Here is a 13,919-nt window from a genome sequence, read left to right on the forward strand (position 1 = left end):
ATGAGCAAATGCTTGGTCCTTGATCTTTAAACATAATCTTCATCTCAAATAACTGCTTTCAAATATTAATCCTTCATTATTTTTTTTTAAATATAATTTTAACATTAATATACCATAAGATAATGTTCAGTGATAAGTTGGATAAGATTGGCTTCTTGCCTCTTAGCTCACTTTTTTTCCCTTTAAAATAATAGGTCAGTGTTTCCTGCCCCTCTTTGACTCAGGACCCATCAGTTTGTGTTATCTGGGACACGAAGATTATTGTAGCCACTTATTTGATGAACAGAAGGTACTATCTGCACCTCTGGGGGTGCCCACCTAATAATATCCACCCTTAATGGTAATATTAATGTGTAACAAAGCACGAGTCAAGCAGCCACAGAGCGTTTGGCAGCTTATCGCAGCCCTGCTACAGTCAAAGGCAATTGGCATTATCTATAAAACAGCTCATTACACTGACTATCAACGTAAAGAGGAGAAGGAGGCTGCACACATGCATGTGCAAACACTCTGATAGACAGAGAGGCAAACATGCACACAGGTTTATCTGTGGGGTCAAGCCTATTATTAACCCCAGGGGTCTCGCGATTAAACTCCTGACAGACAACGATCCTCCTGAAGGGAATAAAAATCACACAACTAAGCTTCTTAAAAAGGGAAAGCCACATGAAAAAGAGAAATAAACCACAATTGTCTTCAGCTCTTTCTCATTCTTCGCACTCACCACTCACACCATGAAGTTCATGAGTAAAGGCTTGGTATTGGGTGAGGGCTTATTTGCGCTTACCACCATTTCCATTGTCAGCACCCTTTTATATCTCATATTAGTTACAGAGAGACAAAGGCAAGATCGATTTCTGCACTGCCACTGTACTGCAGTGAAGGGGGAAGGGAAGAAGAAACTCCAGGGTTCATAAATGGGAACAAGTCTGACCACAGTTATAAACAATAAGAGCTCATTCTCATTTTCCTTCTGTTCTGCTTGAAGGACACGTGACTTTACAATAACTTGATAAGAGGTGTGAAATATCAGTAGAAGTCCGATCTTTTTCATGTCCTACTTTGAACCCCAATGTGACCAAATTCTGAGAAACGATGACTGATGTTACATTCTGTATCAGTCATCGTAATCAGCTGTGCGGTCACCGACCTTGGTAATTTTGTATTTGTTTTTATAAACATGTCAGTGACAGTTGGCAAAAATCAGTGTGTGTCATGTGAGATTGCTTTTATGTTTGAAAAGGACTCTACGGGAATTCTCAGAAATTGTAGCCCGCCCTACAGGACCTCTAAATGGGTTGTGTTTAGGGAGTTGGTTTGACACATGAATTGTGAGAAATGATCACTGGTTGGTTTAGACATGAGTAGTGTCACCAAAGAGTTGCAAGTTTTGCAACTGTGGGACAAAAGTAGCTTGATAATGCATTTGCAAAAATGCACCCATGAAAGTAGAAAGTTCTTTGGCGTATCTATGAACAGTGTGCTAACTTATACACAAAAGTGTACTCTGTTCATTTCAATAATCACTTATCAAATAATGATAAAAACACAAACAAAAAACCCTCTATGAGAGTCTTGTAAGAAGTAACTTCTTTGTATGAAGAGTTTGCGTGCAAAGATACAAAACAACAAATTGTAACCTGTGTTGGAGGTCATGAGATCCTGTCAGCGCCACCGTTACTGTCATGGTCTCCGCTCCTCGACAGCTGACAGCTGTCAGGTGATTTGTTTTTGTTTTCCTTTCTCTCTCGCCCTCTTCCTTTCTCTCTTTCTCCTGCCGGGGCGGAGCTCAGTATGGGCTCCTGCTCCTGGCCTACACACCTGGAGGTGATCAGCACATCTGTTGCTGATCAGAAGAGATTGGAACCCTTCTTAAGAGGGCGAGTCTGCTCTACTCGTCGCTGGATCGTTGAGCCATCAGCGTCAGTCATCCTGTATTTTGTTAAGTCAGTTTGTGAGCCTGTCTGAACCAGGAAACTAATGGTTTTCTCTGCCTGTGTATAGATCGCCTCTGGACCTGTTCTTTCCCTGTGCCTGGCGACTGAATGGAAGCAAGAGAGATAGAGGAAAGGAGAGGAGATATGTGAGGGCTGAATGAAAACCTTCCCTTCCTGGACTCCTGCCTTTTTCGCTCCTGGACCCTGGAACCCCGGCCCCTTTTCCTTGACACCATTATATGTATATATGAATTCCACTGTAGAGGAACACTGTAAATAAATGCACCTTTTGAAGACACTAGTGGTCTGCGCGTGAGTCCGATCTACGAAACCTGACAGTTACCAGGAAGCTGCCTCCATAACTATGGGAAAAAAACTCCCCACAGCTGGAAGAAACAAAGACAGTGTCCACGCAGGTATAAACGAGGTGTTAATTTTCCCTTAAGGTATTAAAACTGCTGCTACAGACTGTTTGTGCTATATTTCAAAGGTTTCTTTCAATACATTTCAGAAAATAAGTCATGGTTTCAATGCTCAATTTATTTTTCCGCAACAATCTTGGTGGCAAAGATGAAATTTCTCAAATTATTTCTTTTCTGCTTTCTTGTTGATCCAGGAAAACCTGCAGGTGGATTAAATGAGTCTAAAAGATCACTTACCTGCAGGCAAATCATTAAGGAGATGAGTACCTAACAACCGTAGTCAGTCAGAGTAGTCAGTCACTGCTGAAATCACAATTGATAAAGAACCTAGAGTGGAGAGCAGGAGAGACCAACCTCAATTTCCAATTGCACTTTAAATTTTTCATGGAGAAAAAATTTAAGAAATTTGAAATTGTTCTGGGGTTTTTTTTCCAGATGATTTGGGCTGATCACCCGAGGACAGATGGCAATCAGCACTGTTAGTTTGGGGTGACTGCTGCAGGAAGACACAGATGCACATAGGTTTGTCATCAAGAATGTATTTGTTTGAATGTTTGGTGACAAACATCAAGTGGAAAACCTATTACCGCAGGAAGCTGGAGAAAAATGATAGACTAACACAAACAATATCAAGATCAAATTTATTTATATAGCACATTTCCAGACAGATGATGCTGCACAGAGAGCTTAACAATATAAAAATGTCATTTAAAAGAAATAATATATAACAAAAATAACAATATAAAACAATAATAGGAAAATAAGTGCATTAAAAAGATAACTAAGACCAAAATGCTTGGGTCATAGTGTGTTAGAGACCAGGGCATAAAAATATGTCTTTAGTAGATCAATTTAAATTGATCAAGTGTTTGTGTAGATAAGGGGAACACTATTCCAAAGTCTGGGACCTGCCACAGAGATGGCTCTGTCGCCACGAGATTTGAGATGTGGGATGAATAGCATTAATTTTGAGCTATATCATCAAATCTATTTTCAGTGCTAGATTTGGGCTAAATATTCCATAGCTACATCTTCACCCTACTTTGATCATCAAAAATAAGCTTCAAAGTTGCTCCACTTCCCCAGCCGACACAAGCCAGCTTCCTAGCAACTGCTTGACAAAATGTCCCCTCATGCAAATGAATTGGGAAACAGGAATTAGTGAACATTTGGATGACAGAATCGCCACAATGCTTGTGTTTGGGGTCATTGGTGTTTGTGTAAATGTTAATTTATTTTATGAAATTTTTGAAATTTAGCCTTTATTTATACAGGTAGTCTCATTAAGACTCAATGTACAATATATACAAGAGAGAAATATTTCTTTGGGTCACCAACTACAAAACCGGTGCCAGATCCCAAAGAGGACAGCAAGGGTCTTTATGGCTCAGCTACTCTCTTTTCTGGTAGAACAACAACAATTTAAATAAAGATTATTTTAAAGTGAAGAGTCTTGTCAAGAGTCAAGAACAGGTGGCCGGACCAAAACATTGCCTCAACCATGCAGGGGAACCAGCAGCGTATACAAATGCTATTACCCAGCTGTGCAGCAACTTCACGACTGCAAATTTTACCCAAATAACTACCTTTATGTAACAGGAAAATTAGACAGATGTGGACTCCATTCATTTAAATCAAATTATTATTCAAACAGTCACAGGAGGATGCAGAGAGACAGACAACCATTCACATTCCCACCTATGAGCAATTTAGAATCATCAAATATGCATCACCTCTTTGCAATCACCTCATTCCAAAATATCAGCATTCCAAGAAGTTGCAGGGTCAACAATAGATCACAGAGTCAGATGCTTGTTCCAGGAGGCTTACTCCCCCCCCCCCCCCCCATTGATTCATTGGGATATTCATTTTTGGGAAGCACAGTCACAGGCCCGAAAATTCGGTGAGCTAGAGAAGTGGTAAACAAAGATTGTATTCAAAGGGATGAAATTCTGCCATTCAAGTCTAAAAATATTCTCCTGGTCTCCTCACCTGATGCTGGTCAGTTTGAAAGTTTTCTTTATGAAAGTAGAGGAGCTAGATGTGGCCTCTAGTACCAACAACTTAGCCTTCAAGCTGAGTCCAGGCAGCTTGGACAGCAGCAGCTTACACTGAGCTTTCGATGGCTTAACCATCAGCGATCGGAAGCTTAGCCTCCAAGCTGAATCCAGGCCTCCACTAACAGCTATCAGAGCTTTAGCTGCCAGGCCAAACACAGGCCTCCAGTACCAACAACCAGCAACCAAGCATTCAAGCTGCAGCTAAGGAAAATAATGGATCTGATGAAAGATGGCAAAGAACTGAAAATCAAGTACTGGAGAACTGGAGATCAAGCCCTGGACATAATGCCAGAGCAGCAGAGACTCCAGGATCCAAGCAACATGTACATCAAACTGTAAGGTATATATTGAAGTAAATGGAAAACCAGAAGAAGAAGCAAAAGTCATATGGATAAAGGAACAACATGAATTAGACAGATATAAGTACAGGGTGGGCCATTTATATGGATACACCGTAATAAAATGGGAATGGTTGGTGATATTAAAGTCCCGTTTGTGGCACATTAGTATATGTGAGGGAGCAAACTCCTCAAGATGGGTGGTGACCATGGTGGCCATTTAGAAGTCGGCCATCTTGGATGCAACTTTTGTTTTTTCAATAGGAAGAGGGCCATGTGACACATCAAACCTATTGGTAATGTCACAAGAAAAACAATGGTGTGCTCTGAAAAAAGACATAAAGACAACAAAAATAGGTTAACTGAAGTGATAATAGCTAGCAAGAGGTTATACATATAGGAAATTATTAAATTACAATAAGAATAACATTAAAGGAATCTTGAACATATTAAACATCCATCCATCCATCCATCCATCCATCTTCATCCGCTTTGTCCGGGGCCGGGTCGCGGGGGCAGCAGCCTAAGCAAAGAGGCCCAGACCTCCCTCTCCCCAGCCACCTCCTCCAGCTTCTCCGGGGGAATACCAAGGCGTTCCCAGGCCAGCCGAGAGATATAATCTCTCCAGCGTGTCCTGGGTCTGCCCCGGGGCCTCCTCCCGGTGGGACATGCCTGGAATACCTCGCCCAGGGGGCATCCTTGTCAGATGCCCGAACCACCTCAGCTGGCTCCTTTCGATGTGGAGCAGCAGCTGCTCTACTCTGAGCCCCTCCCGGATGGCCGAACTTCTCACCCTATCTCTAAGGGAGAGGCCAGCCACCCTTCGGAGGAAGCTCATTTCTGCCGCTTGTATCCGTGATCTCGTTCTTTCGGTCACTACCCACAGCTCGTGGACATATTAAACAGTTTTTTTTAAAATGGCACAAGGAAAATGACATATCCAGAGTATTTTATTGACAAAAATGGTGACAATTATAATATAAATATGCTAGCAAATGGATTTAATGACTTTTTTGTAAATGTTTAGCAGCAAAGATTCCAGAACATAGAAGAGATGACAAAAGTGAAACTTTAATTTGAAATCAACCATATTCATTTTTTCTTTCTACAGTGGATGAGTTGGAAGTACAATCTATTGTTAATATGTTAAAAAAAAAAAAATTATCTACTGATTGTGATGGTATTGGTGTGACATTGATAAAAAAGTAGCTTTTAACATGCACAATCCCAATCAAAAGTTTAAGACCACTTGAAAAAATGGCACCAAAAATAATAATAATAATAAAAATAAAATCATATTTTGCATTGTTTCAGAGCTTCAACATGCAACAAGAAGAAATGGGAGTAGACAGAACATTTTTTTGAGCATGTAATTTATCAAAAGCGACACTTACACTGAAACATGCTGTTTTACATGTGATAAAAAGTTTAGGACCCCACCTCCTAAAAATCCTGTAAAGCCCTAAAATACAAAAATCAATGTTCCAAACATGAACTCAGTAATGAGTAGCTCCACCGTTATTGTTCATCACTTCAGAAACTCGTTGCAGCATGCTTGATGCAAGTGTTTCCATGAGGTGAGTGGGAACATTTCTCCAAGTGGTGAAGACAGCCGCATGACGTGCATTTACTGTCTGCAACCGTTGTCCATTTTTGTAAACTTCCCTTGCCATCCATCACTGAAGGTTCTCAGTTGGATTTAGATCAGGGGAACACGCATGCATTGTGTACTGTAGCGCTGTCCTGTTGAAAAAACCAGCCGTTACCAAAAAGACCAGGGCCCTCAGTCAAGAGGGACACTCTCTGCAACATCTGGACATAGACAACGGCCGTTTGATGCCCCTGCACATCCTGAAGCTCCATTGTTCCAGTGAAGGAAAAAGCACCCCAGACCATTATGGCGCCCCCTCCACTGTGGCGCATGGAAAACATCTCTGTTGGGATCTGATTGTCATGCCAGTACACATCAGGACCATCAAGCTTACATTTTTTCTCATCAGAGAATAAACCTTTCTTCCACCTTTTAATGCCCCATGTTCGGTGCTCTCTTGCAAAGTCCAAACGGTCGGTTCTGTGGCGTTCAACGAGACGAGGCCTTTGAAGACATTTTTTGTTTTTGAAGCCCTTCAGTCCGATGCCTGTCTGATGGTTATGGGGCTGCAGTTGGCTCCAGTAATGGCCTTAATTTGGGTTGAGGATCGTCCAGTGTCTTGACGGACAGCTAATTGGATCCTCTGGCTCAGTGTTGGTGAAATATTTTGCGGTCTTCCACTTGACGGTTTTGTTCCATAACCCTCAGGATAATTTAAGAAATTCCAATGGACTTACTGCATCCCTCAGCAGTGATGGCGAGCTGCGAGGGACCCTTCTAATGCAGTTCAGCTCAGTTATTTTTGAACGTGATCGGGTTGACCACAAAAAGGGATTTTTTTTGCCTTTGCCATCAGAACATCATGACTGTGTGACTACCTGACAGAAAATGACAATGAATACACATTTTTTAATCAATTTGGCCTTATAAAGGCACATGGTCCTAAAATTTTGATCAGCTGTAAAACAGCCAGTTTCAGGTTAAGTGTTGTTTTCGATTAATTACATGCTCAAAAAATGTTTTGTCTCGCTCCCGTTTCTTACTGTTGCATGTTGAAGCACTACTAGGAACCTTGTTAAGATCCAGCCATGTCAAATGTGAATGTTTGTCATTTTTCAAGTGGTCTTAAACTTTTGATTGGGACTGTATTTGCAAATTATCTTTTTAAACTGGTTAATTTCAAATAAAATGAAATTGTGAAGGTAATACTGATATTTAAGGCAGGAAATAAACATCTTTTCACAACTGCAGGCCAACATTACTCCTCTCCCAATTCTCAAAAAGTTTGGAAAAAGTTTTTAGCAATCAACTAGAAAAATAAATCACAAATAAATATGATTTAGTTAACCAAAGTCAGTATGGATTCAGCGCAAAGAGTTCAACTTCATTGGCAATAACTGAACCAATCGAAGCAATAACAAATGCACTGGACCTAAAACAATATGCAGTTGGAATATCTTTTGATTTTAAGAAAGCATTTTGTGCTGGTGTAGTTCTTCTTCCCACCAGCAAGAGTCACTACAGTTCTTTCTGAACCAAGAGAGGATAAAGCATCATCTGTCCGTTCAGAGAAATCATATGTGTCAAAAGGTACAAGTAGGTCATCTGCCAGTATGGTCGCCGTAAACGCTCGAGCCAAAGCTGAAGCAGCACGCAAAAGAGCTGAATATGCTAAAAAGGAAATCAAAATGCAAGTTAAGAAAGCAGAGCTTAACGTAGAAGAAACACGTCTAAAGGCCACATTACAAGCCCTCCAACAAGAACGTGATGCGGAAGCGGCACACGCCGAAGCAATAGTTTTTGAAACAGCAGTCAATGATTTTGAAGAAGAACCTCAAAGGGTTGACACTTTGGAACGCACCTTTAAGTATGTGAAAGACCAGCTCATCATCAAAGACAGCACAAGCCCAATTGGCCATACCGAGTATAATTCAATGCCTGCACCAAATGTCACATTCCTCACGCCAAAACAAGAGCCAACCAGGTCGGACACCTTAAAGGAATATATCCTTCAACCTCTGAGTACTGACAAAGGAGAAAACGTTTTCCAGTCTCCGAAATTAATGCAGAAAACGTCACCAGGTACTTCACCGAGATTTGAACATAAGGTGAGCATGCAACAAGGAAACATTTCTGACATAGCCAGGTTTCTTGCAAGACGCGACTTACTCACTGGTGGCCTCCGAAGGTTCAGTGACAAGGCAGGAGATTACTGGGGATGGAAATCTTCGTTTGAGAACGCGATTTGTGACTTAAACCTAACGGCCAGTGAGGAACTGGATTTGCTGATTAAATGGCTCGGCACAGAATCAGTGCAATATGCATATCGTTTAAGAGCTGTGCATATTAACAATCCCTCTGAAAGACATGCTAAGGTGTGGGAAAGATTAAATGAGTGCTACGGCTCCCCCGAAGCTCTAGAGAATGCACTGCTTGACAGATTGGACCGTTTCCCAAAAATTTCATACAAAGATCCACAACTACAGGACCTGCTCCTAGAGATAGATGAGGGTTGAGTGAAGGTTACATTCCAGGTCTACTCTACCTCGATACAGCGAGAGGCATTAATCCAGTGGTGGAAAAACTCCCCTATGCTATGCAAGAAAAATTGATGAACTATGGTTCTAAATACAAAGAGGACCATTGTGTGTCATTTCCACCATTCTCTGCATTTGTGGCCTGCATCAGTAGAGAAGCAAAAATGCGCAACGACCCCAGCTTTAAGCAGTCTGTGCCGCCGCCTCCTGCCCTTTCAAAGATGAATAAACTTTACGAAAAACACGCTAAAAGAGAACCTAGCTCAGTCATCAGAAACGAAGTTGTCAGTACGGAGCCGAAATCAACTCTTACAAACATTGAGGACCCAAATAAGGAATGTCCTATCCACAAAAGACCTCATGCTCTCAAAAAAATGCAGAGCATTCAGGGAAATGCCACTGGAGGAGCGAAAGGCCTATCTCAGGGGTGCCCAATCCCGGTCCTCGAGAGCTACCGTGCTGCAGCTTTTAGATGCACCCTTGTTCCCACACACCCGAATCAAATGAATGGCTTGTTATCAGGCCTTTGCCAAACATGATGGCATGCTGAAGAGGTTTGATTCAGCTGTGTTGGAGTAGGGATGCATCTAAAAGCTGCAGGATAGTAGCTCTCGAGGACTGGGATTGGGCAGCCCTGGCCTATCTCAAGAAAAACATGATATGCTTCAAATGCTGTGCTTCTACAAACCACCAGGCAAAGACATGTAAGTCAGAAATACATTGTACATAATGTGATTCAAAATTACACATTACAGCTCTTCATCCGGGACTGGCACCAACGACTACTGCAACAGCTACTATTGCAGAGCCCCTAACAGTTGACGGCGGGGAGTGCAATGCGGCACGGCCCACAGCTATCTCGACATGCACACAAGTCTGTGGAAGTGAATTTGAAAGTCACTCATGTGCCAAGATCTGTCTTGTGTTCATTTACCCAAAGAACTCACCTGAAAAGAAACTTAAGGCCTATGCCATCCCAGATGACCAAAGCAACAGGTCACTCGCAAAATCATTGGTTTTTGACACATTTGGCGTCACCAGGAACTCCTTTCCATATAAATTGAGAACCTGTGCTGGATTGGAGGAAGTGACAGGGAGGAGAGCTTTTAACGTCATCGTGGAATCGGCAGATTGCACATCACCTCTTGAGCTCCAGACATTTATCAAGTGTGATATGCTACCCGACAATCGCAGTGAGATTCCCACAGCTGAAGCTGCTTGAAACCACACCCACCTTCAGGAAATCGCAACCGAAATCCCGGCTCTTGGCCAGAGCACTCAGATCCTGCTGCTCATTGGAAGGGACGTTATTCAAGCACACAAAGTTCTTGACCAAACGCGCCATTTGCACAGAAGCTAGCTCTTGGATGGGTGATCATTGGGAACGTTTGCCTGGGTGGAGCTCACAAACCCGCGCGTGCTAACATTTTCAAAATGAACATCTTAGACAATGGTCGTCCAAGTCACTTCCTTCCATGCAAAAATGCCATTCAGGTAAAGGAAAGTTTCAACTCGCAAGGCTACAACAAGGTCAACTCCCCAATGCGAACAAAGCACTCTTCAATTGCAGAAACAGTTTTCAAACAAACAAGTTTGGACGAGAGCCTTGGCTACTCACAGGAGGAAAGGGCCTTTTTACAGATAATGGATAAGGAAGTCTACCAGGACAGTGCTAACAGTTGGGTCGCGCCGCTACCTTTTCGTTCACCCAGGCCACGCCTGCCGAACAATAAGCGGCAGGCTATGCAACGCCTCACGTCGGTACGCCACATGCTGAACAAACGCCCTCAGGTAAAAGGTCAGTTTACAGACTTTATGCAAACTTTGTTTGACAATGGCCACGCTGAGATAGCGCCACCACTTACTAAAGAAGAAGAGTGCTGGTACCTCCCCTTCTTCGGAGTGTACCCCCCGCCCAAACCGGAACAAATACGCATTGTCTTCGACTCAAGTGCACAACACAATGGAGTATCCCTCAACGATGTTCTTCTTACTGGGCCCAACCTCAACAATAGCTTGTTGGGTCTGTTAATGCAACTCCGTGAAGAAAACCACCATTTAACTACTCTACTAATCCGACACTACCACCAACAGGTGCAGCACCAGGGACGCCATTTCACAGAGGGAGCCATGAGATCGGCTGGCTTCTGGATTGTCAGTGGGAAACGGAGCATCAGCTCAGTCATCCACCACTGTGTAATTTGCCGCAAGCTCAGGTGGAATACAGAAACGCAAAAAATGTCAGACTTACCCATCGATCGTGTGACAGTCTGCCCCCCGTTTACCTACATTGGAGTTGACGTCTTTGGACCATGGACAATAAGCTCTCTGAGAACAAGAGGAGGCCTTGTCAGCAGCAAACGCTGGGCCATCATCTTCACCTGCTTGGGCATCAGGGCCATTCATGTTGAGGTCATCGAGACGATGGAGTCGTCTAGTTTTATCAATGCTCTGAGACGATTCATCTCTATCCGAGGACCAGTAAAGCAGTTGAGGTCCGACTGTGGGACCAACTTTCTGGGAGTGTGCAAGGAGCTCGGAATAACTTCAAAACATTGCAACAACCAGGAAATTCAAGACTTTTTATCCAAGAATAAATACACATGGATCTTCAACCCTCCTCATAGTTCTCATATGGGAGGAAGGTGGGAGTGCATGATTGGCATCGGGAAGCGCATACTGGACTAACTGTCAACCCAGTTCGCCTGTTGACCCATGAGGTTCTCGTTACCCTTCTAGCAGAGGTAACCACTATTGTAAACTCTCGACCGCTACTACCAGTCTTGACAGATCCAGATTGCCCCTTTCTTCTTACGCCTGCTACCCTCCTTACGCAGAAAACTGGATTACCACCTACACCACCCGGGCACTTTGACAATAAATATTTGTTCGGACCCCAATGGAGACAAGTGCAACATCTTTCAAATGTCTTCTGGCACCGTTGGAAAACACAATACCTGCCGACACTCCAAGAGCGAAGAAAATGGCAATCTGTGAGTCAAAATCTTCAAAAGGGAGATCTAGTTCTTCTAAAGGACAGTCGAGCTAAAAGAAACCACTGGCCCATGGGGGTGGTTGTTGAGACCTTTCCTAGCCAAGATGGACATGTCAGAAAGATTCAGGTAACGGTTACTTCTGGAGGAACATCTAAAACCTTCTTAAGACCAGTGACAGAGACTGTACTCCTGCTATGAAATACTAATAGAGACATTGATCCTTAAAGATGGTGATGACATCCAATAGATGTCAGACAGGGAGTGTGCTGGTGTAGTTCTTCTTCCCAACAGCAAGAGTCACTACAGTTCTTTCATGCCAATATTTGTTTGTTATTAGCTGCAGAGTTAGTAATGCAGCACACTTTGAGAAAAGACTGACTAAGCATGTTGTTCGGATAAACATCTGCATCCATCCTCTTCGTTGTTTTACAGAAAGCATCGCTTATGAGTATTCAAATCAAATCAAATCAAATCAAATCACTTTTTATTGTCACATCACATGTGCAGGCACACTGGCACAGCACATGCGAGTGAAATTCTTGTGTGCGAGCCCCACAAGCAACAGAGATGTGCAAACACAACAACACAAACGAGCAAAATACAAGAATGGCCAACCTGAAACTAATAAATATATGTACAATATATAATAGTGTATGCATTTCTGGATGTGTATACTAAATATTTTCCTACGTGTGTGTGTGTGTGTGTGTGTGTGTGTATACACATTTTTACAAATTAAATAGTAAAAAAATAAAAGAAAATAATAATAATAATAATAATAATAATAATAATAATAAAATATATAAAATATACAGAGTTGAATATGTGCAAAACAAGTGGCATTTATATACAGTATGGAGTGCATAATGTTGAAGTTCCAGTAGTGAAGCTGAGGTGTCTATGACGTGTTCAGCAGTCTGATGGCCTGATGGAAAAAGCTGTCTCTCAGTCTGCTGGTACGGGACCGGATGCTGCAGAACCTCCTTCCTGATGGAAGTAGTCTGAACAGTTTATGGCTAGGGTGACTGGAGTCCTTGATGATCCTCCCCGCTTTCCTCAGGCACCGCTTCCTGTAGATGTCTTGGAGGGAGGGAAGCTCACCTCCAATTATCCGTTCAGAGCACCGCACTACTCGCTGGAGAGCTTTGCAGTTGTAGGCGGTGCTGTTGCCATACCAGGTGGTGATGCATCCAGTGAGGATGCTCTCAATGGCACAGTGATAGAAGGTCCTGAGGATGCGGGGGCTCATGCCGAATCTTTTCAGTCTCCTGAGAAAGAAGAGGCGCTGCTGCGCCTTCTTCACTGTTTTGTTTGTGTGTACTGACCACGTAAGATCCTCAGCCAGGTGTACGCCAAGGAACCGGAAGCTGCTCACTCTCTCCACAGCAGCGCCGTTGATGGTGATGGGGGTGTGTACTTCTCTGCACCTCCGGAAGTCCACTATCAACTCCTTTGTCTTTGCGACGTTGAGGGTGAGATGGTTGTCTTGACACCAGTGGGTCAGGGCGCTGACCTCCTCCCTGTAAGCCGTCTCATCACCGTTGGTGATAAGACCCACCACTGTAGTGTCGTCCGCAAACTTCACAATGATGTTGGAGCTGTTAGTGGCTGTGCAGTCGTAGGTGTAGAGTGAGTACAGGAGAGGGCTCAGTACACACCCCTGTGGAGCACCAGTGTTCAGTGTGATGGGGGATGAGGTGATGCTGCCCAGTCTGACCACCTGGCGTCTGTCAGACAGGAAGCTAAGGATCCAGCTGCAGAGGGAGCTGCTCAGTCCTAGATCCTGCAGTTTCCTGTCCAGCTTCAAGGGAACGATGGTATTGAATGCTGAGCTGTAATCTACAAACAGCATCCTCACATACGTGTCTCTCTTCTCCAGGTGTGACAGGGCAGTGTGTAGTGTCAGGGCTATGGCATCATCAGTGGACCTGTTGTGGCGGTATGCAAACTGTAGAGGGTCCAGTGAGTCGGGTAGTGCAGAGCAGATGAAGTCCCTGACCAGCTTCTCGAAGCATTTGCTTACGATGGGGGTCAGGGC

This window comes from Copadichromis virginalis, linkage group LG17 (genome assembly GCF_057382275.1).
Source record: "Copadichromis virginalis isolate Kocher_CV1m ecotype Utaka linkage group LG17, C_Virginalis_male_GT1.1, whole genome shotgun sequence".
In the NCBI taxonomy this organism is placed as follows: Eukaryota; Metazoa; Chordata; class Actinopteri; order Cichliformes; family Cichlidae; genus Copadichromis; species Copadichromis virginalis.